Consider the following 26,697-nt stretch of genomic DNA (forward strand, 5'->3'; position numbering starts at 1 on the left):
GGGGCAGAAGGGCACAGGCAGGAAAGCTAAGCCCATCCAGTGTGGAAGGGTGAAGAAACGACATTACAAGAACATAATCTTAATTCTTGCCCTTTTTTGATCCAGTGTGGATGACCTTGGGCAAGTCACTTAACTTTTTGAATTACACTCTGATTGTCCAAAAAAGAATAAATAAACTTGGGGGCATTGGGAGAAAAATAAGATATCAGCCAAGTGTGTGTATGACCACAATAGTGGTGTTATTAATGATCACCGATGCTCTCCCCAGCTGTTCTCCAGTATGATTTTATTAGTCCCATTGCTGTTTCCTGATTCGCTTCCATTCAGGAAGCTTTGAAATAATGGTTAGCAGAGGGGCACGTTGCAAAAATAAAAATTCTCACTCTTTTAACTTTTCCATCCACTTTAATCCCAATGCCCATCCTTCCTCTCTCTCCCCAGCTTCAGCTGGAGTCCTGCCATTCCTGTGATCAATCACGCTTGGGGTAGAATCTTACTCATGTGGTGCGGGGGGCGGTGGGACGGTGGGGGCTGAGGGAGTTCTGGTCCAGCATGACTGTTGAGTGTGATGTCCTTTTGTGGTGCCCTCGAAAACAGAAGTGAGGAAACAGGCCGTCATTTATCATGTGGCTTTGTAATACATGCTGATAATGCAAAACAGCCAGGCCGCTCCTGAGGTCGGTCCAACCAAGTACCAAGAGTCAGCTGAGGGGGGCCAAGTCGGAAAGGGAGGTTCCCGGTGGGACGTGCCCTTTGGCCAGGGATCTCCCTGCAGTCACAGCTTCCCACTTGCTGCTGGAGACTGCCATTTGTCCTGTGGAGAGCACACAGCCACCTGCCTTCTGTACACTGCCAGTTTGGGGCCTCTTGGGGAAGCGGAAAACTTCCCCATTTCAGCCACTCACAGCCCAGTCCTCCCCACGCCGGGTATGCTATTGGATGCAGGTGCTAGACAGTGGAGTTTTTGGTGTGGCGGTGGTGGCTGGCCCTTGGACCAATCACTGTAGCCGAGGGGAAGCAGCATTCTGATTGGCTAAGCCTAGGTCACCTGCCCACTCTGGGATGGGTGTGAGGCAACCTCAGTTATATCCACACCACAGTGAACCTTGTTTCCAGGATGAATGACAAAGGAAGTGTGATGGAATCACTGGAATTACTTCTATTTCTCTGAATTTCCTCTAACTTCTCAACCCAGCACACCAGTTAGCACCATGCCTTTGCCCAAAGGAGGCTTCCATCAATATAAGTCTTCTGGCAAAAAAAAAAAAAAAAATCCACTTGAATCCACAAATGAACACATGATAAAAGCCACACAAAGGCAGAAGACCATGGAAGCACTTTTTAAAAAGGGACGTTTTTCCCACCAGGTACCCACCTAAGAAAACACCAAGCCAAGAGAATGACATTACTAAAACAGAACAGTCAGGTCCAGCCTCTCCAAGCACTCAGCCACACTCTACTTTGGACGTTTGCTGCTCTTCTCAATGTCACAAAGGCTCCATGTAGCTAAGTTAGGGCCTCCTTTCTCAGGCCTCATCTGACTTTCTCCATCAGCAGCACTTGACTCAGTTGATAACATTCTTCTCCTTGAAACCCTTTCTTGCCTTGGTTTCTAAGACATCACACTCATTTTGTTCTCTTCCCACCTTACAAGCCTTCCTTCTTGGATTATTTTGCTGGTTCTCCCGGTCCTCCCACCCTCCCTGCTTCTGATTGTTCAGTGCCCAGGGATCAGTACTTGGAGCTCTTCTTTCCCCCTAAGTAAATAAGTAAGTAAGTGTTAGTCGCTCAGTCATGCCCGACTCTTTGCAACCCCATGGACTGCAGCCAACCAGGCTCCTCCGTCCATGAGATTTTCCAGGCAAGGATACTGTTGTGGGTTGCCATTTCCTTCTCCAGGGTATCTTCCCAACCCAGGGATCGAACCCGGGTCTTCTGCACTGCAGGCAGATTCTTTACCGACTGAACTACAAGGGAAGCCCTCTTTCCCCTTAGATGATCTCATCTAGTTTATGGCTTTAATACCATCCATGTGCTATGATCCAGTGTGTGTGTGTCTAGGCTAAACCCCTTGTTTGTGCCCCAGATCTTATATCTATCTTCATTCACAGCTGATATTTTTACTTGGATGTTTACTAGAACTTGCCAGCCTATCCCATCTATGACTGAGCCCTTGATGGCTCGCCTTCCACTGCTATCAAAAAGAAAACAGTTCCTGCCATAATCTAGTCACTCAGGCATATCCACCATGCTGTTCCTGACTCCTCTCTTTCTCTTCCTCCATATTTTGTCCAAAAGAAAATTCTATATGCTCCACCTTAAAATATATTCAAAACTGAATACTCTTTCTCCTACTGCCATCCTATTCCTAACAGGTCTTCCCGCTTCTGCTGTTGTCTCCGATCTCAAGCTCATCCTCATGGCTTATTCTCAACACATGAGCCACACCGATTCCACTGAAACTTTAACAGATCATGTCAGTCCTCTGCTCATAGAATACAGTGGCCTCAGAGTAAAAGCTAAATCCTTGTTGTGACCTATGTGGGCCATGTGATCTATCTCTCACTTACCTCACACACTTTGTGTGAGTGCTAAGTCACTCAGTTGTGTCCAACTCTTTGTGACCTGATGGACTGTAACCTGCCAGGCTTTTCTGTCCATGGGATTCTCTAGGCAAGGATACTAGAGTGGGTTGCCATGCCCTCCTCCAGGGGATTTCTCGACCCAGGGATTGAACCTGCATCTCTTATGTCTCTTGAATTGGCAGGCGAATTCTTTACCATCAGTGCCACCTGGGAAGGCCACCTCACTGACTTTTAGTTCAGTTCAGTCCAGTAGCTCAGTCGTGTCCAACTCTTTGTGACCCCATGGACTGCAGCATGCCAGGCTTCCCTGTCTATCACCAACTCCTGCAATTTATTCAATCTCATGCCCATTGAGTCGGTGATGCCATCCAACCATCTCATCCTTTGTCATCCCCTTCTCCTTCCGCTTTCATTCTTTCCCAGCATCAGGGTCTTTTCAAATGAGTCAGTTCTTCGCATCAGGTGGCAAAGTATTGGAGTTTCAGCTTCAACATCAGTCCTTCCAATGAATATTCAGGACTGATTCCCTTTAGGATGGATTGGTTGGATCTCCTTGCAGTCCAAGGGACTGTCAAGAGTCTTCCCCCAACACCACAGTGTTGAAGTGTTATCACTCACTTTACCTCCTGTTAGTCACATCCTTTCTCCTTCCACTTCTTTCCTCATATATTTCAGGCATGCCCCCACCCCAGGGCCTTTGCACTTGCTCTTCCCTCCCCGCCTAAAGCTCTTCCTCCAAATATCCACACAGTTTCATCCTCAACTCCTTCAAGTATTTACTTGAGTCACCTTCTTAGACAAGTTTTCCTTGGAAATCCTGTCCAAAATTCAATACTCTATAGTCAATAGAATGGACTTTCCCTTAAGATCTGTTGAATGGGGATTTCTTACTAAGAATTCTTTTAAGTCTGTGCCATTGTCCAGAAACTTAGTGCACAAATGTGCACATTTATGTGATTCATTTTATTTCAAAAATTGAGCCATAATTGATATATAATATTAGTTTCAGGTATACAACATAATGAGTTGATATTTGTACACACTACAAAATGATCAACAGTATAAATCTAGTTAACATCCATCACCTTAAATAGTTAAAAACAATTTTTTTCTTGCAATGAGAACTTTTAAAATCTATTCTCTTAGCAACTTTCAGATATGCAATATATGCAAAATATTCACACATTTTCTTTACTTATTTCATCTTGTGCATTATATTTTCTCCCTCTAGATTGTTAGCTCCATGAGGATAACACTGTTTTTCTTTTAATCATTAATATCTTCTTGGGACCTGAAATAGTGTTTTTACATAAAAAAGGAAAGTAAACAAAATAGCATAATTGTATAACTGAGATCTGAGACCCTTTGAGCTTAACTTCTAACTAAATTCAGTCCTTGGGCAAGATAGGATTCCAAATCTTGAGGTCCAATTTTTGTCTAGAGGAAGCCAGGAAGATTTTCTACTTATGTGGTTTACTAGCCTTAAAGTTTTCAATAGCTTCTCATTGTCTTCAGGGATCAAGTTCATTCCACCATCGTCTGTACCGTTTCAAGTTTATCTCCTATAGCAGCACAACATTTGTCTTCCCCAGTCAAACTAGTCTGTCCATTATTTTCCCAAATTGCCTTGAGCTTATTTTCTTCCATATTCTTTCTCTTTCCTTTTTGTTATCCGAAACATCCTTCACACCTTTCTACTCATCTTGAAACCTACCTCACTCTTCATGATCTCTTTCTTTCCCCACTTAATGAAATCAACTGGTCTTTCAGCTCACATTGTGCCTCCTTTAGAAGGTCTTCCCTGAACTTTCCAGATGGAATGAAAGGCTCCCTATCTAGTAAGTTAATAGTACCTTTTCCCAACATTATTCAGCTCTTTGTACAGTGCCAACGTGGAGTAGTAAAGTGAGGATCCACAGCACAGAGTCTAGAGCTTAAGTGTATTGATTCAAATACTATGATTCACATGCTATAAACAATTTCACTGATCATTTTTTTCTGCAAACCCAGTGTATAACCATAATGCCAGTGTGACACTGAGTTGAATTAAACACCTTTTTATTGAATTAATATACAATGAGGAACAGAAAGATGAATTCAAGGTCCTTCCCTGAACCACTATCTACAGAACCACTGTCTGTTCAGGAAGGTCAATGTATACACAGCTAACTTCCCAATATTTACTATATCCTACATACAAATTGGCTCTTTTATTTCTTTCTTAAAGTTTCAGCTGTCCTCAGTCTCTCACTCATACTTATTTTATAATTTTGAATCCAGGATAGATTCATAGTTCAACCAGTTTATTGTTTCTTTTTCATAATTTCAAATATTTATTTCTTTAAAATGGAGAGAATTAAGAATATTTGAGAAGAAATTTAAAGATATAATCCTTTAGAAATCTTGCGATATTTCCCCACCTAGAACAATCTTTTTAAATCCTTATTTCACTGATTTAACTTCCAAAGTTTATTTAATATTTAAAGATTACATAATGTACTAACAAGGCACTTTGCATATTAAAAAAAACCAATGACTCTTGGTAGTGTTGATGGTTAGAAGAAAAATTTCAAAGGTATATTTTTTGTTTTAATGTGGAAATATGTAAGTTGTAATCTATTAGTGTCTACTTAATGAAATTGTTTTTGAAACCCTGCCTGTTAACCTTTAACCTTGAAGCTCGTGCATAGTTTCCTTATTCATTAAATGACTAACTCACTGACCAGAGATATTTATGAGCTCTTGGCTAAGCCTGAACCTTTCTGGCCTAGACCAGAGACTGAGGAAGTTTCCAGAATGATCTCCGCAGCCTTCTCCTGAGACATATCTCTGGCTGCCCCATTTAACGTCCCTTTCCTAGTCATAGCCACACGCCAAGCTCCCACCTCAATCTGCTCCCTTTTCCAGCACATTTGCATCTGGTCTTTATTGTGGTGACTTTTTTATTTTGCAGTTACTTGTCTAGATGTTTAATCAGGAGCGCCAGTGAAAAGATGCAAACTGAAGAGTAGGTGTTTCTAAATATTTCTTCAGAAAGCAAATTCAGCAATATTCCATCTCGCATCTTGTCTTCCCCCAGAGGCAGCAGCGGAGACACTGATTCCTTGAAGGTGAAGCCTGGAGCCACAGCTTAACACCCATGAAATTGTTTTTCATGCCTATTATTGTTCTCACCCTCCACTCTAGATAAACAGGCTCAGAAGTGGTGTATATGTCAAGTTGTTTTCTTTCTGAAAGATGATCCTTAAAGTAACTTCAGAAAACAGAAAGGTAATTCTAGAGATAAAAAAGGAAGCCACGATTATGTTTAAAAACCTCTCAGTAAGCTAAAATGCTATTCACAGAATTGTAAAATAACCTTCCATAGTTTCTAACTTTAAAGTAATTTAGAACAACAGGACTTATAAGAAAAGATGCCTTGTGAGAGTAATATCTTGACTTATTTTCCTGAAGGTAGTTGAGAGGAAACAAAGTACTGCATAGCCTGATATGGCCTACTTCTGGCTATAAAACATTGAGCATTTAACTCTTGAAAGGGATAAAGAATTAACAAACAATGGTATGGGGGAGAAAAGCTGTGGTAATGGCTCATTTTCCTGAAAAACCAAAAAGGCTGGTCAAGAGAGAATGGTCTTTCAAGATGGCTTTGGAAATCCTCTAACACAGAAGCTTCACCTTGAAGATACCTCTGCAATCCAAGGTCAGGGACGGTGGGTCAGCTTTTCCAAATGTACTCAATGCCCCGGGTCCCAGGCTAACAATGACAAAGAGAAGGAGATGCTTAGTTTAAGAATCTAGAATAAGACACTCTAAAATTCATTTCAGGAAGTTTGGAAGATTACTTTTCCCATGGCGGCTATAACCAAGCCAGGATCACAAGTATGTGGATGGACAGAAACCAGTCTATTATCAGGTCCAAGTATCCCCTACTTTTCGAGAGTTCACTTTACTCCACCTAGCTGTTATGAAAGATTTACATTAGTACCTGTTTTATCCAACCAAAAGAAATCTGAAGAGATTTTTACTATCACACAGAAAGACAAAAAATGAAAATAGCATTTAGTGTCGGCCTTACAGCAACTGTTACAGAAGCATGCACCTGAGCAGAGGGAGGGGTGCCACCAAGCTCCTTCCTGGGAGCTACACTCAGCATCAGCCTCCGTCCCCTTGCACTGTGAGCTTCTGTGCTTCCTCTTCATTTATTTTGTGCTTCTGTTAGCAAGACACGCCCTCAGGTAATTGCATCTTCACTTTAGGCCATTTCAGCTTAGGAGAGGTTTCATAGGAACCTCTAATTTCAGAGGGATATTTGAACATTTCAATAAAATGGCTGGACCATTTATACAACTAGAGAAATCCACGTGATTCCCCAGGCAAAGGACTACAGTCTGTGAAATAAAGACGATCCTACATGTAGGGCTGCAAAAAAGACACAGATGTAAAGAACAGACTTTTGGACTCTGTGGGAGAAGGCGAGGGTGGGATGACTTGAGAGAATAGCAATGAAACATGTATCTTACAATATATAAAACAGATGACCAGTGCAAGTTCAATGCATGAAGCAGGACATCCAAAGCCAGGGCTCTGGGACAACGCAGAGGGATGTGGTGGGGAGGGAGGTTGGTGAGGGCTTCAGGATGGTGGGCGGGTGGACACATGTATACCCATGGCTGATTCATGTCAATGTATGGCAAAAAAAAAATCACAATATTGCTAAGCAATTATCCTCCAATTAAAATAAATTGATTCGCTAAAAATAATCAAGGACTGTAGTGGGTAAATAAAATAGGAATTTGCGATCACAAACCTCAAGGAGATAAATGAGGCAGTTGAGGCCTTCATGGGCAGACAGAGAAGCAGAAGCAGCAGTATCTCCATTCATGGGGTTCCAACAAAGAAAATTGTGTCAGACAAGATTGAATTATAAGAGAATTTGACTGCAGTTTCCACGGGCCACATAAATAGGAGTGGGGGAGGGAGTATTTTTGTTGAAGAATGGTTTTCTGGAACTTCATCAAAGTGAAAGAAGACCCTATCTAGTTAGTCAGAACCTATCAGAGACACACCTTGAAAGCTTAAAACCAACATGCAGTAAAATGAGGGTCAGGTTCTCAGACCTCAATGAAAGGTATTGGTACAAAGGTGCTGTTTACTGAAAAAAGTCTTTGGCTGAGACGCTGACATTAAAGCATAAAAGCAGGGGACATCCCTGGTGGTCCAGTGGTTAAGACTCTGCACTTCTGATGCAGGGGGCACAGGTTCAATCCCTGTTAGGGGAGCTGAGATCCCACATGCTTTGAGGCTTGGCCAAGAAAATAATAAATAAATCAGTCTTTAAAAAAAAAAAAATAATAAAGCATAAAAGCACTACTCATCAATTAAAACAAAGACAGGGAAAACTAGCTGTGTCAAATATCTTTATATTACCTTATTTTACGAAGGTAAAATGTGAAGTATGTGAAGTTATAAGAAAAGACAGGTTCATGAAGCAAAGCAGTTTTACCAATGTATTCTAGCTAGTAAGTTACTACTCAAATTTTAAATCTAGAATTGAAAGTTTCTAGAGTCCCTGCTACTTCTACAAGCTGCTGCCTCCATATGCGGCCCTGGGCTCTGCGTGAATGAAAGAAGTAAAAGGCCAATAATGCTTTGAAGAGGAAAGTCTGAGGCTTTTCTGTTACTGAATAATAAGGTAACCCCTGAGGGATGAATGGATAAAGCATTCTGCATACAGGGGCTAATGAGAGAAAGTTAATATGTCAGCTTTTGCTGGGTCCAAAGTCCCCATCGACTGAACATCAGGATCCTACTTCCTCTCCACTTAAGATTCTCTCCCCTTTAGAATCTCTAGGAAACCCCGGAGTGTTCTGGGAACAGAAGACTAAAGCTACTCTTCAGTAACACTGCTGTTCTGTCTCAGACCCCTGTTGCTTATTCACATCTCTCAGGGTTCAACCTGCAGCACTGCCATCTCTCAGACATCTCCCCAAAGATGGTCACCTGACACTGCTTCCCTCCTCCTCTCTATTCTAGTTACCTATATATCCAAATGCCTGAGTTCTGGGCCTATATATTCAAATGCCTTTCAGGCATCTCAACAGAATATTCCCAAGATATCTCAAACACAACATATGCAAAATAAGTTACCTTCTTCTCCAAAAATCTTCTCCTCTTGTCAGTTGAATTTTGATGAATAAGGGACACCAAGATAGTAATACTTGGTGATAGTACTTGGTGATAGTAATACTCACAGTGATAGTAATTCAAGTCAGAAAACTGGCATCATCCTACCTGTTTTCTTCAACCAGATACCAAGTCCATCATTTTTACCTTCCTGACAACAGTTCATATTTCCTCTCCATTCTCTGAAGGGTGAGGGGGTAAACCAAACGCTCTTGGGCTACACCCACATTTCTATTCACACCTTTTCAAGTTGCATCTTCTTTATTTCCTTCCTTGTTTCCTGCCAGGATCACTCTTCTTAAATGCATATGGTATCAAGTTACCACATCCTCTACAATGCAAAGACCTAAGTTTGGTGCTAAAGTCCCTTCATGATTTGCTCCCTACTTATTCGACCAAATCTGGTCCATTTACAGGTTCTTAAATCTATGACTCCAAAACAGCATGGAAAGACTATACTGGGGCTCAGGATGTAGATTGTGAATAGTAGAGTTCTACTATACTAAGAATAAGAAAGTTCGATTATGCATACTTGATATGTCAAAGAAGAAACAAAGGATGCCTTGCTATTTGAAATAAGCAACACTATGGGGGACAAAGAATACTGAACTTGAGCCACTCCCTTTTTATATTTTTAGAGGGTTTTTTTTGGAGTATAGTTGATTTACAATGTTGTGTTAGTTTTAGATGTATAGCAAAGTGAATCAGTTACACATATACATATATTCACTGTTTTTAAAGATTCTTTTCCCATATACAGCTACTCTTTTAATCAAAGCTGTTCTTCTGGTGTTCCATCCTCCAACTAATGGAAGAGCAATCAAAGCAAATAGATTTGGAATTAAAATAACTTCATTGAGAATGTATAGCCTGAGTATAATTTGAGTAAGAAAGATGCTGAACAAATGCCAGTGGAGGTTGAAAACAAGACTGATGGTTTAAGAAAGAACCATTGGAGACTTAGAAAAAGATGAAAATTATTAACACCGAAAGATAAAAACAGCCTATTGCAGAGTCTGGGAGAAATTTTTCCTAACTGTAAGGCAAACGGAAGTGTACTGAGAAAACAGAATGATAGCCTGCTCATGCTTTCCCTCATGAAACAGGGCAGCCCTAGCAACCTGAGGAAAGTCCTAAAACACATAGATTTCTTTCTCTTGCTTGAAGACACACAGTCTGTCTAAGCAGAACTTCATATGTGGGTTGCTGTCTTTTGAGATAGAGAACTCTTTCTTACCTTACTCTATTCCCAAGTTTCTGGCCCTACTTGTAGACTATTCACTTCCTTAAGACAAGATGGTGTGTGTGTGTGTGTGTGTGTGGTAAATGCTTCCATATGAGGCTGGTTTATCATAAGTAGAATAGTGAATAGAGTGGTAAAGATGTAAGTGAAAAACAAAATGGTCCATGCTAAGAAAGAATTCTGGTTCTTTTAAAAAGAAGAGGGGGGAAAGGAAAACATTTTTATAGCACTTAATATTCTAGGCATTAATCCAAGTGCTTTTCATGTATTAATCGGTGTTTAGAACAATCCTATATTCGTATAAACTGTGCTGTGGTAAAATGAAACAGATAATCCCCAAATCTTCATAGTTAGCATAACCTAAGTTTATTTGTTGTTTATGCAAAGTTGGATTTGAGTAAATAGACATTGTCCTCCACTTGATAGCTCAAAGATTCCGACTCCTTCTATCTTGTGATACTACTTAAGGGCACCCTGGTAGAGGAAGAGATGATGCAAAGGCAAACTAGCTCCTACCTGCCCCAGCCTGGCAGTGACTCATGACACTTCCACTCCCAGGCCATTGGCCAGAATTGGTCACATGGCCTCAATCACAGCAAAGACACCTGGGAAATGTCAAGGAACTCCTGGATATCCTAGTGAGCACTAGCTGTCTTGTTCACAACACTTGCGAGAAAGGTAATAGCATAATCCCTATGATTTTTACAGATGACGAGAAATTGGAACAAATAAAAAATAATTTACCCAAATCCATATTGTTAGTAAGTGACAGACTTGCAATTTTAACCAGACAATCTGATTCCAGAATTTGTGCTTTTAAAGATTATATTATGTAGTTGATCCTTGAACAACATGACTTTGAATTGCACAGGTCCATTCGTATATGCAGATTTTTTTCTAGTAAATATGTGCCTCAGTATTACACGATTCATGGTTATGGAGGGCTGACTGTAAAGGGACACATGGATTTTCGACTGCACAGGGGTGGACACCCCAGCCCTTGCATTGTTCAAGGGACCACTGTATTGCCTTTCAAAAGTAATAGAGGTGACAATAATTTTATTAATGATTTTCAACAGAGAAAACTGGATGGAAGACAGAAAATTCTCCCTTGGAACCCCAGAGCCAGGTTACACTAGCCCCAGCTGGATACAGAGGATTAGGAAGTGAATGTGCAATCACTGTTCTGTAACCCTGAAAAGGGCTCAATCAGAAGGCTAGTGATCAACAAGGACACTGAGAGAAATCCTTGCATCCCACTTAGTGACATACACCTAGTCCAGATACATCTCTCTCTAACTGAGCAGCATGGAAAAAATCAACTCAAGACTTACAGGAAAAGTATTGCAAATCCAAGATAAAGGGAACAGGAGATTGACATTACAGGAGTCTATTCTCTAAGCAGGGTGGCAAAACTTTTTTGTAAAGATCCAGATGGTAAAGTTTTTTAGGTGTTACAGATCATACTGTTTCTGTCACAATTACGCAACTTGACAGAAGGGCACAAAGCAGGCATGGTGTTAGTCACTCAGTCATGCGTGATTCTTTGAGACCCCATGGACCTCACCAGGCTCCTCTGTCCATGGAATTCTCTAGGCAAGAATACTGGAGTGGGTTGCCATGCCCTCCTCCAGGGGATCTTTCAGGCCCATGGATGGACCCAGGTCTCCTGCATTGCAGGCATATTCTTTACCATCTGAGCCACTAGGAAAGCCCAAATCTTCCATAGGCAATACATAAATACAAAGCAATAAATAGATAAATACAAAGCAGCATAGGCAATACATAAATAAAAAGGTATGGCTGTGTCCTGATAAAATTTTGTTTACCAAAACAGATGACAGACTAGATTGGTCCATGAACTATAGTTTGCCAACCCAACACTTGCTCTAAAAATGAGGAAGTTAACAAATATAACAGATAATTACACATTTAAAAATAATTTGGTAGGAATCCAAAAACTATAAATCTAAACAGTGATGGAATCATTTATCGACAAACAAGTGACAAATATTTTAAACAAGTTATTGTTAAAAGAGATTCAGTTTATATAATTCTGATAAAAGTCTGAATAGGTATAATTTAACTCAAAATTAATTTGTTGTAGAAAGTGTCTGACGTAGACAGTAGCCCATCAGTCTCCTCTGTCCATGGAATTATCCAAGCAAGAATACTGGAGTAGGTAGCCTTTCCCTTCTCCAGGGGATCTTCCCAACCCAGGGATCAAACCCAGGTCTCCTGTATTATAGGCGGATTCTTTACCAGCTGAGCCACCAGGGAAGCCCATGCGTACTGTACAGGTATATAATATATATATATGCCTATTACGTTAAGTGAAATAAGTCAGACAGAGGGTGACAAATATTGTTTGAGATTGCTTATATATGGAATTTAAAAAGTCAAATAGATTAGAATAGTGACTACCAGGGGTGAGGGTTAGGTTAAATGGGGAAATTTTGGTAAAAGGATATAAACTTTCATTTATACAATGAAAAAGTTCTGAAAATGTAATGTACAGCATGACTACAATTAACAACACTATACTGCATACTTGAAGTTGCTAAGAAAGTAGAGCTTAGATACAGTCACCAGAAAAAATGATAGCTGTGGGATATAGATATGCTAATAGTTTTACATGACATTCATTTCACAATATATGTGTATCAAATAATCATATTGCACACCTTAAACTAACAGTGTTATGTGTCAGTTATACCCCAATTAAGTTGGAAAATATATATACATTCATATACATGAGCCAATTTTATAAACACTTATTTAAAACTGCATAAGATAAAAACAGGATAAATACATAAAATGTCAATAGTGAGTTAAGATGTAAGAATATAGGAGGCTGCATCTGTTTTTTTGTATTATTTGGGGTTTTCTACATAAATATTTCATAATCAGAAAAATTTTTTTTAAAACACAAAAGAAAACTCAGGGGCTTTTGAATCAGACCTGACATGGATTCTCTGCTACTCACTAGCTGGTGATCTTGGACAAATCATACCTTTGATCCCCAATATTCTTATTTGCAAAAAGTGAATATGATCACATTTACTTCACATGATTTCTTGAAGCAGTAAATGAGTATGTGTGTGTGTGTGTGTGTGTGTGTGTGTATACACACACACAAACAGAGAGAGAGAGAGAAAGGAGGGAGGTTGACTATTGTGGCAGAGAGATTTCTGTGAATAGTGGGTAATGAATACTTTTCCTAGTCAGGGTTCAGGGGAATGTAAAACAGTTTCTGTCAGGAGTTGAGACAGAACTGGGATGCAGGAAGAAAGGACTATGCTTTCTTTTCTGAACTTGGAGCTGATAGAACAAGCTTCTTTTAGAGGGAAGCCCCAAAGAGGTCCCAGAGATTAGCAAGAGGGCTAAAGTGGGCTGGACACAACAGGAAGCTCGGACAGCAAGTGTCCCTGCCCAATACATGGGTGCAGCTTGACGGGAAGGTGGTGGCTCCATTCCTGACCCCACCCCTGAGAATCTGCTCCCTAAAAACTCCACAAGCTGCAGAACTCCAGGACAAAGCCCAGGATTTCAGTAGAAACACTTTGGGAGGAGATGGAGAAGCCTGGGAGAAGGAAACAAGGAAGATCAAAGAGAAGATGGGAAGAAGGGATCTGTCTCTCACAGCAGCGTCCTCGAAGCAGAGGACCCTCCACATGGCTCAGGAATCTCCTGTAGCTGACTGAGTCCCATACAGGACACCGGAGAGGCACCAACGGCAGTCAGGCAAACAGTTCCTCAAATATCCCTGCACCTCCAAGCACCACGCAGGTTGTATCTTCGTACCAGGAGCACTTTCCAAACGCTCCATCTCTTGTCTCCTTTGAACATTCCTGCCCTACCCTACATCCCACGAAGCACACAGGGGCAGGTCCACGCACGTGCACACATGTCTGTCTTTTGGCTGACTCCCTATTTACACCTTTGTTTCTCAGCATTGGCACCCCTATCTCTGATGTCCAGGAGGGTTAGCTGTGGCTTCTAGAACCCTATGCTGAAACCGGCATGGCACTCACTGCTCTACAGTGGCATTGCCTTGCTTTTCTCATCCACTGGACTGTGGTACACAAACTGAGGACAGAGATGGGCATGGCCATGGTTTCCTAGGCGCCCAGCAAAGCACCTGGCACACTAATGTAGCCGGACTCTTCTTCCAGTCACTTCAGCACATCTCCTTCACCACCACACCCAACATAACTCCCCTAGGTGCTTTAAGACCTAATGCCCAGCACGCACGCGAAGTGGTCTCAGGAATCCTAGAGTGGGAAGCAAAGAGGAGCTGCAGGCAGTAGACATAATGAGGAATGATGGGCCCATGCTATGGTAATAGTCTCTCTAGACTGCAAAACCGCTGTATAATTTCAATCTGCCCCACTTTCTGCAGTCCTCCCCTTTGTTTCACAGTTCTTGCAATATTATTTGCCAAAGCCTGGGCAGAGATGAGTGTATAAAATCTGTTTACCAACTTGGACACTTTTGCTCTTCATACCATCTTGAGTGTAAATCTGTAGCTTCCCTCTTCTTGGCAATAAGTTGGCAACCCATTCTTGTCAAAACTGTGGACATCATGCCCTTATTAGTAAGGAAATCAGAACAACTTCTGATTATTGAGTGCTTACTCTAAGTCATGTCCTATGCTAAATTTTACATACATTATTTCACTTATTCCTCACAAAAAAATATTTGAGATGAACATTATTGTCCCAATTTTGTGGATAAAGGAACTCTAATGGAGTTTGAGTAACTTGCCCAAGGTTACACATTTACAAAGTATTCCAGTCAGAATGTGAAACAAGCCTTTCTGTCCTGTCCAAAGTGTACTGCCTAGAATTATACATATAAGGGACTCACTAGAGATCACTCAACAAAAGTTTAGTTAGAAAAGACCCCAATTTCAAATTAAATGCCCAACTCTGATGGTAAGTGACTTATCTAAAAGACAAGGGTCAGTTTGAACTACTGATAAGTAGGCAACATTTAAGAGACTTCGATTACAGAGGTAGCAATCACAGACCTCAAAAGTATGTTGGAAGATGACCCCAATTAACACCACTGGGCATACTCGGTTTAGCTGTAATATCATGTAACTGGTACAACATCCTTAAAGTTCCAGGTCCTGTTTTCCAGGGTCACTGATGACAGTTTTGTTTTTAGAATAAACAGGTAGAGTGGGATAAAGATTCCCAGCGGATAGTTAGTCTTTAGCAGTGTCTATGACCCACATTTTAAGCCCTAGAAATAAACACAGAACACTTGCCAAAAGGCCTGTCCATCATGTCGTTTTAGACAAAGATAAACCCAATTAAGTGTAACCAACAATGTGAAGAAAGTTGTAGAGTACAGAATTCCTCATCATCAAAAAAAAAAAAAGGCAGCAAGACAAATTTAGGGGGGGTTAAGAGTGACTGAAGGTAATGGGATTAACTCTCACATCTGTGCTAAAATTTGAACTCTTGGTGGAAGAAAATCTTATAGCTTAATTTTGCAAGACCCAGCAAGGAACCTTTGTTGGCCAGTAGGGAAATGGAGTCTAAAAAAAACTGGATTAGCGCTGCTGATATAAGGACTTATGTGATCAAGAGGAACGAGCAATTATAAGCAGCTGTACTAGACAAGTCTTTTCCTGTGTGATGTTTCAATTTCAGAAAAGACCACAAGCTGGATAACCAAACCATTACTGATCTATCCCATCCAGCAAATGAGCCGGTCATGTACTGAGACAGCTTTGCACCTGGTAACTAAAAAGAATAAATCCTTCTTAAAGACAATCGTTTTGAGTTCTAATGTTTCTCTTCTTAGAAAAAGGAAAAAGTCAGCTCCTGGAAAAAGAAAGACTGCTCCTTCACTTGTTGTTGAAGTTCCTACCTCTACTTTACTACCCGTTTTTGTCAGGAACTATCTTCCCTTTTCCATCCCAAACTACACATGAGCCAGTCTCCAAGGTGACACCCTTCCCAATGGTCTCATAACCCCAGTCATATAACATGATCCAGTCATACCTGAGCCTTCTTTATATGAGAATGTAAAATGTAAACTCTTTGTCTTATTTTTGTAGGTCAGTGTCTAGCACAGTGTCATACACGTGGCAAGTTCTCAAGAAAAGTTTCTTTAAATCAACTTTTCCCCAATAAAAATTTTTTTAAAAAGAGAGAAGGGTTTCTTGAATGAATCCACAAATGAGTGGATAAGTAAGTAAATGATTAACCCTCAGGTCCTCTGAAGGCCTGTTCTAGGAAGATGTGTCTGGGTGATCTTTCAGAACATTTTCACTCCTTCTGTATCCTTCAGATGAATTGCTTAATGTTGTTGAGGTTCAATTTTCTTACTTATAAAATGAAGGCAATGCTACTAATTTCATTAGGCTGTTGTGAAGCTCAAAATAAGTAATTCATGCTGGGTGCCTAGCCATAACCCAGACACTGTCCCTCCTTACTTTATGTTCAGTCTATCTTCTACTGAAAGAAGTTATCTAGTGTTGCATTGGGGCAGCAGTCATGGGGTAAAAATGGTAACTTGACCCGAATAGTGCAAGTGTTTGAGTCTGATGTGTTTAGAGGATTTTTATCTGGTGGTGGAGGTAGAGGAGTGATGAGGACTATATCAGTTCCTCAATATAGCTTACTGTACAACAGAAACCCTGTAAATTAGAGCACCTAAGAATAGTGCTCAAATTTCTACTTCCCAAAATATTAAAGATAAATATTACAAGGAATCTCTTGGGCTCACAACATCTAAAATTCATGGATAAAAGATGTTAAAATGCTTATCTGAGCTGTCAGAAAAATGATGGAAATCATCAGAGGTTAAAATGCAAGAAAGAACAAATCTTCAGAGGTGACCAACCATCCTGAAGCAATGGGTTATTTCAGCATATAATTAATAAACATATTATTAATCAATATACTTAATAATCTTATAATTAATATTAATCAATACATTGACATAATTAATATTAATCAATACATTGACATAATTAATATTAATTAATAAACAATTAATATATAAGTGATATTAACTTATCACTGGTGGCCTAGAGTCTTTATTTTAATCGGCATCAAGCAGGTTTGGGGATACAATGCCTAGAAATTGGACCAGATAAAGACAGAAAAAGATCCATCTTAAGTAGTTCAGGACACAGAAGTTGACATTTTTAATGCAAATGTAAACCAACGGAAGAAAACCTAACCCACAAAATAAAACACTAAAGAAATTTTCTTATCTCAAGCTCACCACTGGATAGAGTCTATCTTGAAAATTGCTGTTCACAAATGGTCTTCATGATGGTTTAGAGCCAGAAACTAGAATTGTTTTCCCACAATATTCAGCTTTAGAATTTAACTTAAAGTGATTCAAGATTCATAACAAATTCCTGGATAAATATTCTTAAATCAAGACCTCAAATAGTTTCCTCAGGTAATTACAAACTACCTGAAATATAAAAATTATAAAAACACAAGAGGAATAAATTTTTTAAGGTTAAAAAAAAACTGCAAGAGGAAACAAGTCATTGGAATGAGAATAAATAGCAAGAACAAGATCAATAACAAATGATAAGACTATAGCTATAAGAATAGATGACATTGGAATTATAAATTAAGAAATATAAAATAAGTAGATTGATCCTCTTAATAAAGAAATGAGAATATTTGAAGTATAACAAGATATCAGAAATTATAGAATTTGGCCAAGTGAATCTTATAAAAGAACCAAATAAAACTCCTGGGTGCAAAGAAACACATACAGTGAATGAAACTAGAAAAACTAAGTGGATGGGCACACCATTAGATAGAATGGAAAAGAGTATTAATGAACTGGAAGAAAGAAGTGAAGAGCTACTCAATATTCAGCAGAGAGGAAAAGAGATTGAAAAACTAAAACAGAAGTTAAAAGACACTGAGAAGAGATGGTAGCAGTGGATGTAGAAGTCACGCTGATGCCTGTGGTGTGGTAGTGGTGGTGGGGTTTCATTGACAGGGTCCTGACCAGATGGGCCAGTGGGTTGTCATTATGACTCAGAGACAACAGATTGAGAAATACACAAACCACTATACAGGTTGCTCTGAATATTCCTGAAATATAAGTAGCATGTTTGGAAAATGAACTCAGAGTAGTCTCTGGAAACTCTGGATTGTCATATGTACCATTAGTCTCTGGATTAATGTTGGAATTTGATATGAAAATAAGAATAATGGAACAGCTTATTCTCTGGAACATTCAAACTTCAAGGTCACCAAAAAGAAAATGAGAAAAAGTCTGCTCATTTCAAAGCCTATACCTCCAGAAAGCAGATGATATATTATGCCAAAGAATTCTCTAAAGATTTGTCCAGATCCATAGAAATTCTTGCTGATGTAACACAAAACAGTATATTGGAGAAGCAGAGAATGAATATGAGTACAGAGTAATCCTTGGAGAGATGCATGAAGTGATATGCAATTTACAAAGAGTTCTTTTTATTATCTTCATGCCACAGTATATCAAAATTCTACACTTGGATGAATAATTTGGGGACCAACTGAAAATATCAAATCTATAAATTATTAAGACCTTGTGTATACAAACACACATTATAAGGGTCCAGGAATAGTTCTCACTATGACTGGAGGAATCTCCATGATGGAAAGCTTAAGTTAGCAAAGTTTCATTTTGGTGACTTTTTGTGCCCACACAAAGGAAAAAGAACAGCTCTGCTTCCCTGTTAATTCATAGGAAGTGAGATTTGTTTGACAGATGACAAGTTGCCTTTGACACACCTTGCAAGAGATGTTGAAGTTGTTGGTTACAAACATCCAAGGTACAGTCTCTCTTACAGTTGCAAACACACTCATGGGCAACTCGGATTGTCATTTCAGAGGGTTGAATTTATCTAGTAAGCCAGCCCATCTCATCTGCCATGACAACCTCTGCCATAGCTTCTAGTCTTTCCACACTTCCCACACAGATACAGGACTGTGGGGAATCTGTATGAGTTGTAAACCTGACGTTGTTGCAGACATGCTCCATGTTGTTCAAACAGAGTAGATGTGACTCTGTATAAGTCTCACTGAAAGTAAAGTCGCACAAAAATTCTTCTAAAACATATTTTTGTAGCTCTTTGGTTCAACTCCATGAAGATACTGGTAGGTAAATATTATATTATAAAAGAATTCCCAGTATCCCTAAGCTTGGAAGCAGGAACTGATGCTGTAGGTATTGAGACAATTCAAAAGTGTGTACCAAATATAATTTCATAGGGGTTCAGTTACTGCTGCTATTGGTTCTGTTGAGTAAGATTTTAATTGGATTAGTAGTAACATGTTAGTTTTGTGATTAAAATGCTCTCAGTCAAAATATTTTGAACATACTTATTAATAAAACTTATAGAGAGCTGAAGTGTCTGCCTACAATGTGGGAGACCCAGGTTCCATCCCTGGGTCGGAAAGATCCCCTGGAGAAGGAAAGGGCAACCCACTCCAGTACTCTTGCCTGGAAAATCCCATGGACGGAGGAGCCTGGTAGGCTACAGTCCATGGGGTCGCAAAGAGTCAGACACGACTAAGTGACTTCACTTCACTTTCACTATGGAGAGCTAAAAGTTTAAAACAAATAAAGAAGATGTGATATATACGTAGGCTTATGAAATACTACTCAGCTATAAAAAATTTTTTTTTTTGCCATTTTCAGCAACATGGATGGACTTGGAACACACATTGCATCAATGTCAGTTTCCTAGTTTTGACCTTATTCCATAGTTATGTAAGATGTAATCATTGTGGGAACCTGAGTGAAGGGTACATAGAACCTCTCTACTATTTTTTGCAACTACCTATGAGTTTATAATTTTTCAAAATAACATATTTTTTAGCCAAGCCCTTATTTTGCCAAGTTTTTGGCAGCAAGGATGAACAAAACAGGGCTTTATACCATACTTCCCTCTAGTAACTTTATAATTCTTTTGGGTGAATAGGTAAGATGAAAATATATTAAAGATAGAAATAACAGAAAAATGACTGTAGCTATTTGAGTAATGCTAGGGTTACAAAGTCCAACAATTTCAATACTTCAGTACTCTGAGTCTTTGACATAACAATTCAAAGTGCCAACTGTTGAGAAATCAGCCTTGTTTCAGTGTCAAATTCATGCAGTCAAGGTGGACAGTATAGTAGGGTATCTCCAATATTAGACCAAAAGGGCTTGCCCTAGAACAGCCTTCAGTTTTCTGTTTGGAAAATCATCTAAAATAGATCTTGCCACATACATCATTCATGTGCTAAGTGGCACGCCTTTTCCATAACTGATCACCGCTTGCCCACCCAGGCCACATGCCAACCTGAGTAATAGGGTGGAACCCTGGGCACAGGTCCTGGTTACTAGGCCAGCTGCCCATGTTCTGGGAGGACCTCCAGGGGCACACAAATTATGTGGACCCTCCCTGAAATAGAGCAATCCATTACTTCTTGAGCGACCCTTCTCCTCTTGTATTAGTGAGACCCTCGTTACCAAGGTCTGCTTTCCTTGGCACTGAGCCATGAGAGATTGTTGTTCTTTGTTCACCCATTTATTTTCTTAACAAATGGAAAGCAATTTGTTATGTAATATTCTGTGCCTACAATGGGGATATGTGTAATATATATAAAGCCACTGGCCAACAGAGGATTCCTAACATTAACGATATAATTGACTCTGGCCGTGTCCTTGCCCCCAATTTTTCCCACCTTCCTGCCTGTTCTGCAAACATAACCAGTTTCCTGAATTTTGTGTTTATCATCTCTTGCTTTTTAAAAATAGTCGACTACAAGGTAGGTATCCCCAAACAATGGTGCTTGGCTTTCTTTGTGTTTTTGCTATGAAAATATAGATTGTGCTCCCTTCTATTGATAGCATTATACATATACACAAGAGTTTCCACACTTCGGCCATCGAAATGTAATCTTTACTTATTTTAGATAGTGTCAGGTTGTTTTCCTAAGAAATTGTACGATTTTATAGCTCAACAGTAGTAAATAAGATTCAGTTTTCCACACCCTCACCAACATTACCAGATTTCATCATTTTTTTGTTAATCTAGTGGATGTAAAATGATATTTCATTATGATTTTAATTTGCATGTCTCTGATTACAAATTCATTTTTTGCTCACCTAGTGGATGAACCCAGGTGGCACGAGTGGTAAAGAACACACCTGCTAATGCAGGAGACATAAGGGACACGGGTTAAATCCCTAGATCAGGAAGATCCCCTGGAGAAGGAAATGGCAACCCACTCCAGTGTTCTTGCCTGGAGAATCCCATGGACAGAGGAGCCTGTCTGGCTACAGTCCATAGGGTCACACAGAGTCGGACATAACTGAATGATTTAGCATGCATGTATGTACAGTGGATGTAAAATGATATCTCATTATGATTTCAATTTGCATTTCCCTGATACTAAGGAAGTTAAGAATCTTTTGGGAATTCCCTGGTGGCTTAATGATTAGGATTCTGCCTTTTTACTGCTGAGGGCCCAGGTCCCATCCCTGGTCAGAGAAATAAGATTCCCACAAGCCTCGAGGTGCAACCAAAAACAAAAACAAACAAACAAACAAAAACAGAATCTTTTAATATCTTGAATAGTCATCTATATTTCTTTTTGTGAATTACTTTATCAGGTTTTTTTGGATTTCAATAGGTGGCAGCCATTCTTTATATACTCTTCATCTTAGTTCTTTGTCAGATGTGATATCAGGATTTTCTTCCAAGTTTGTGGCTTATCTTTTTACTCTCTTTATGATATTTTCAGCAAGCAGAAGTTATTAATTTTAGTGAAGTGAGATTTTTTTTTCCTTTTTGATTTGTGTTTTTTGTGTCTTTCAATTCCATAGAGAAAGAGGAATTCACTGTGAAAGGGAAAACTTAAAATCTTTTAGAAGAAAATATAGGAGAACACCTTTATAACCTTTGGCTACAGAAGGATCTCTTAAACAAGACCCCAAAACTGTTCATCATAAACCATTGCTATGTTAACAAACATTTTTAGAGATTGTTAGGATAAGTCAGGAGGAGGAGTTGAGCTCTAGCTGCTGTTGTTTTAATTATTTTCCCAGGAGGAATACACTGCTCTGAGCTGCCACTGAAGGGGCAGTTTCAGAACAATAGGCTGTCAGCCCAGCCAGGGCCACTGCCTCTGTCCTAATTCCCATCCTTCTGCCCCCACGGCCACCACCTTCCCAGAAGGGAGGCACAGGGACCCACAGCAGTTTCTTCACCTTTAATTCTTCTTTGTTACCAGTGCTGATGGGGGTCTGTTTCCGCTAATCTTAACTGTGGCAAAATGCTCCAGGATGTCTATTCTTCTGGTTACATATGGAATTTCCTGGATTTCAGTTGATTGCTTGGGATGGGGGCTGATTAGATGCAGCTATTTCCAGGCATCCTTGCCTTTTCTTTCCTGAAAAACCATTGTGTTAGCAACATATTTTTAGGTGGGGCTACATTATTCACATATATTTTCTTTTCTTTTTCATCATACAATTTCAAACCAAACCCCCCCAACAAAAAAATGCCAGCATTGAGTGCTACTTTCAACAGTCCTGTCCTTTGTAATACTATTTGGGTAATCCTTATAATATTTTTAACATTTTATCATTTTAAAGCCCAATTTTTCCCCCTCTCCAATCTCATGATGCTTTCCTCCCCTTCCCACTCCTTTCCCATATGCCTATTTATGGATCATTATCCCCTTTTCCAACAACATCTTCTCAACTCAGTCCTTGGAGGGGACTCAATTGGTGTGAAGCTCTCTCATGATGAATAGGATTTTTTTCACTCTTTGTAAAGTACTGGCTTCCACTAAGAGCAGCGAATTTGTTTGTAGCTACTTGGAGTAAGTAGGTTAGTTTACCAGTACTGCTGCTTATCTCATTCTAAAGTCAATGATCCAATTCACATGATCACCGCCTATAAATGTGGGCAAACTATTACACAGAAGCCCTCGTAATTGATTCGTAGGTATTTCCTGAAATGAATCATTTACAAGACAATTCTTTGATTCCCAGAGTATTTCTGAGGCAATTAAGACCTCGTCAGTTGCTTATTTTTCGACTGTTGGATGATGGTCATTTTTTCCCTGGTGTAATGTGTGAAATGGAGACTCATTTTCTCAGTGTTCCAGTCACTGGTTCTTTCTCATTTCTTTGTCCTGTGCTTCTGTCTGAAATCTTCTCAGGTAGATGCTTGTGAAACAGTTGATCTTGAGTTTCCACCTGTCTTGGTTTGGATTGCACTGAAACGTCACGGGTTGTTTTTGTTGAAGAAAATTGTAGTCAAGATCTGCATCCTTCTTTCTGCCTTGTCTTCCCAGGTTCAGCCAGTCATGTCAGAGGAAAAGTGAAGGGGATGTGTGGGTAGAGGACAGCGTGCCCTGTCTCTGCTCCTGAGACCTGGATGCTCTTGGGGTATGCCCACAGAGAATGGCTGCTCTGCATCTTGCAAGGCTACTTGAGGCTGGAATTCTTGATTTTCTATGCATATGGTATATACGACTTTGTGTACCCCAGGCACTCAATTGCAGACTGTGCCTTAAAATCTGTGGGACAGGAAGTCAGATAATAATTTCTGTCTTACACCAAGCACTTTCTGTGAACAAGGTTTTCATGCTGTGAGCTTGACTTACAGCGTCTTACTTAATCTTAGAAACACTGTGTGTCCTAGATGTGATCACCCACATAAGAAACCCAAGGCTGGGAAAGGTTGGGTGTATTTTCCAGGTCATTCAACTAAAGAGTGAAGAAATTCAATTCAAACATAGATTTACCTAACTTCATAAAGTGCTTTTAACCACTACACTGTCCTGCCTCCCTCTTAGAGAAAATAAATGATAGGCCAGAAATACATGAAGTGGCGTGAAAGTCGCTCAGTCGTGTCTCTTTGTGACCCATGGACTATACAGTCCATGGAATTCTCTAGGCCAGAATACTGAAGTGCGTAGCCTTTCCTTTCTACAAGGAATCTTCCCAACCCAGGGATCAAACCAGGGTCTCCTTCATTGCAGGCAGATTCTTTACCAACTGAGCTAATACATAAAATAATACAAGAAATACATAGTACTAACTAAAAGGAAGTTACAGAAAGGTGAATTCATGGCAAGCTGGAGTAGTCAAGGGTTATAGAGCAGAAGGAAGGGGTCCTTAGAGAGCCTCTGATCCCATGTTTCTCAAACTCTTCTCTTTAAGCTGTTAAAAAAAAAAGTAACATTAAAAAATATGGAATGTTTTGTGAGTTTCTACAGGGGCCGTGCTAATTTTCTTTGATTCTTTCCAATTTTAGTATATGTACTACCAGTGAGTACTCTTACAGTTTATAACTTACAACCCACAACATGACATGTATTTTACATTCAGTTCAGTTCAGTCACTCAGTCATGTCTGACTCTTTGCGACTCCATGCCCTGCAGCACACCAGGCTTCCCTGTCCATCACCAACTCCTGGAGCTTACTCAAACTCATGTGCATAAAGTCGGTGATGCCATCCAACCATCTCATCCTCTGTCATTCCCTTCTCCTCCTGCCTTCAATTTTTCCCAGCATCAGGGTCTTTATGACCCAGTAAATGCATATATTTATAACTGAAACAAAATTTTACTTCAATACTGGCCCCAATTCTATTCAGTGTACCCCACTTTTCTTTGTTTACATCTTTTTAAAGAATTTTTTAAATGTGGACCATTTTAAAAGTCTTCATTAGATTTGTTACAATATTGCTTCTATTTTATGTTTTAAATTTTTTGGCCCCAAGGTATGTGGTATCTTAGCTTCCTGACCAGAGATGGAACCCATACCCCATTCATTAAAAGGCAAAGTCTCAACCACTGGACCACCAGGGAAGTCCCTATATCATTCTTGAAAAATAATTCTGGTCCTAAATAGATTCTATGACCTACAAATCCTGATCTAAAAACTGCAACAGATGGGAGACATCAAAGCGTGGATACGCATTGAGTCCTCAGCATAGTGTCTTGCAAATATTAAAGCCGAATGTCTTTATCTCTTTATGTGACCCAGCACACTCGTATAGCACCTCAGTGGCAGACCTGGGATAGAAGCCAGATTTCCCGATTCCCAGTCCAGGCTTTTTGAGTCAAGGAAAGCTTGTCAAAAGGGAGAGACTCTCCCATGGCAAAGTTTCTTCACAGGCACAGGTAGAAGTGGGAGGAAACAGCAGTAGTGGGACACTGACCCAGCCCCCACAACGGCCCTAGTCCAAGATAACAGGGTGCTCAAACAGAATTAATTCCAGAGCCCATGCTCTTTCTGTAGTTGTCTCTCTTGTTTGCTCAGTAAAATTACCTGGGAGCCCTTCAGCAATACCAATGCCCAGGTGACACTTGGATCAATTAAATCCAATTATTTAGGGACAGAGATTGCCTTAAACCTTCCCCAGGTGATTTTACTAGAGAGCTACAGCCTCAGTGCAGTGTAGAAGGTATCCTTTAAAACCCTTCCTGTTTATCCTTCAAGTCTCAACACAAATGCCCCTCTCCCAGGCCCACAGAGTCCTGACTCAAATTCACAGTCAAAAGTGACTGCCTTTCCTTTAATGTATTCATCCAGCTCTCACAGATCCTTTCACCCAGTTTGTCTCCCCTGCATCATGGTGCCCGGATTGAGTCCCAAGCTTATGCCTTACTCATCGTTGTATCTAAGTGTGTAATAAATATTTACAGAATGCCCTTTGCTCAGATGGCTCTTCTTCCCCAACCCATCCAGACCTCGGAAATCTACTCTGATCCAGCTTCAACTCCTACTGAGGGTGATGAACACTCTCCCCAGGATCCGTTCTACCAAGGACAAAAAGGGCATCATGTGAGGAACTGCAAAATCCTGACCAGTGAAAACAACAGTCGTCAAATGCAGTCAGACTGAGGCATCCCTCCCCGAATGGCCAGGCTTCCTCTCCCACGCATTCCCCACCAGTCATCTCCTCCAGGTTTTCAGATTTTTGACAAGGCAGTGTGGCCTAGTGGCAAGAACCCTGGACAGGAAGTGGGGAAGAACGGCCTTCCTGTCCTGATCGTGACCGTTAACGTATCCTGCTGTAGGGCCTCACTTTTCCGTTTTATTAGCTAGGAATGACAGCGTTCCAAACTCAATTGTCACCCTCTGCCCCTTTCCCCTTGGGGATTATATAAGAACCCTTATATATGAAAACAAGCTTTGTTCAGGTCCTTGAGCTTTTCTGAGGACTGTGTTGTATAAATATGAGATACCTTTTGTTATTGTTTGTAGCCCAAGGGATTTGCGGAAAGAAGTTGAGAGCCAGCGATGCTCCTTTTTATAGGCAGAAAATAGCTGCTGGAAAAACAACCTGGTGGGCAGAGCACAATGTTCTTATCGAGCAGACAGAATTATCTTTCCCAGGCAGCCATGAACACAAAACACCTGGTGCACACGTTTCCTGCCCCTTCACATATTTTGAAAGAAAGAGACCTTTACCCTGATCTGTCAAGCAGTGATCTTCATGAACTTCTGTCCACAGACCGCGACAGTTATCTTGACCTGCCGCTGTGGAGTTAAATGGTAAACATAGCTGATCATCACTCGTAGGGCATCTTTTCCACATGTCACTCAGATCTTATCAGGTCCACACATGCATTTCTTCTTCCTAAAAATACAGGCCCCGGATGGGCTGAGTCAGGGGCATCCTGACATAGCCAC

At 40.2% G+C, this 26,697-nt stretch overlaps 1 non-coding gene and 2 pseudogenes across 1 annotated transcript; 2 read left to right on the forward strand and 1 right to left on the reverse strand.

Annotated features, from left to right (window-relative positions):
* Positions 1-19,262, forward strand: part of LOC129561672 (mitochondrial-processing peptidase subunit beta pseudogene) — a 55,931-nt pseudogene extending 36,669 nt beyond the window's left edge.
* On the forward strand, positions 7,792-7,864 carry TRNAR-UCU (transfer RNA arginine (anticodon UCU)). The gene has a single exon. It is a non-coding gene; the product is annotated as a tRNA-Arg (tRNA).
* Positions 19,263-24,240: 4,978 nt separating the features above from the next.
* LOC129562220 (U6 spliceosomal RNA) lies at positions 24,241-24,332 on the reverse strand (annotated as a pseudogene).
* Between the last annotated feature and the right edge of the window lie 2,365 nt (positions 24,333-26,697).

This window comes from Moschus berezovskii, chromosome 5, assembly GCF_049115385.1.
Source record: "Moschus berezovskii isolate FMDL1 chromosome 5, NW_MosBer_1.0, whole genome shotgun sequence".
NCBI classification, from domain to species: Eukaryota; Metazoa; Chordata; class Mammalia; order Artiodactyla; family Moschidae; genus Moschus; species Moschus berezovskii.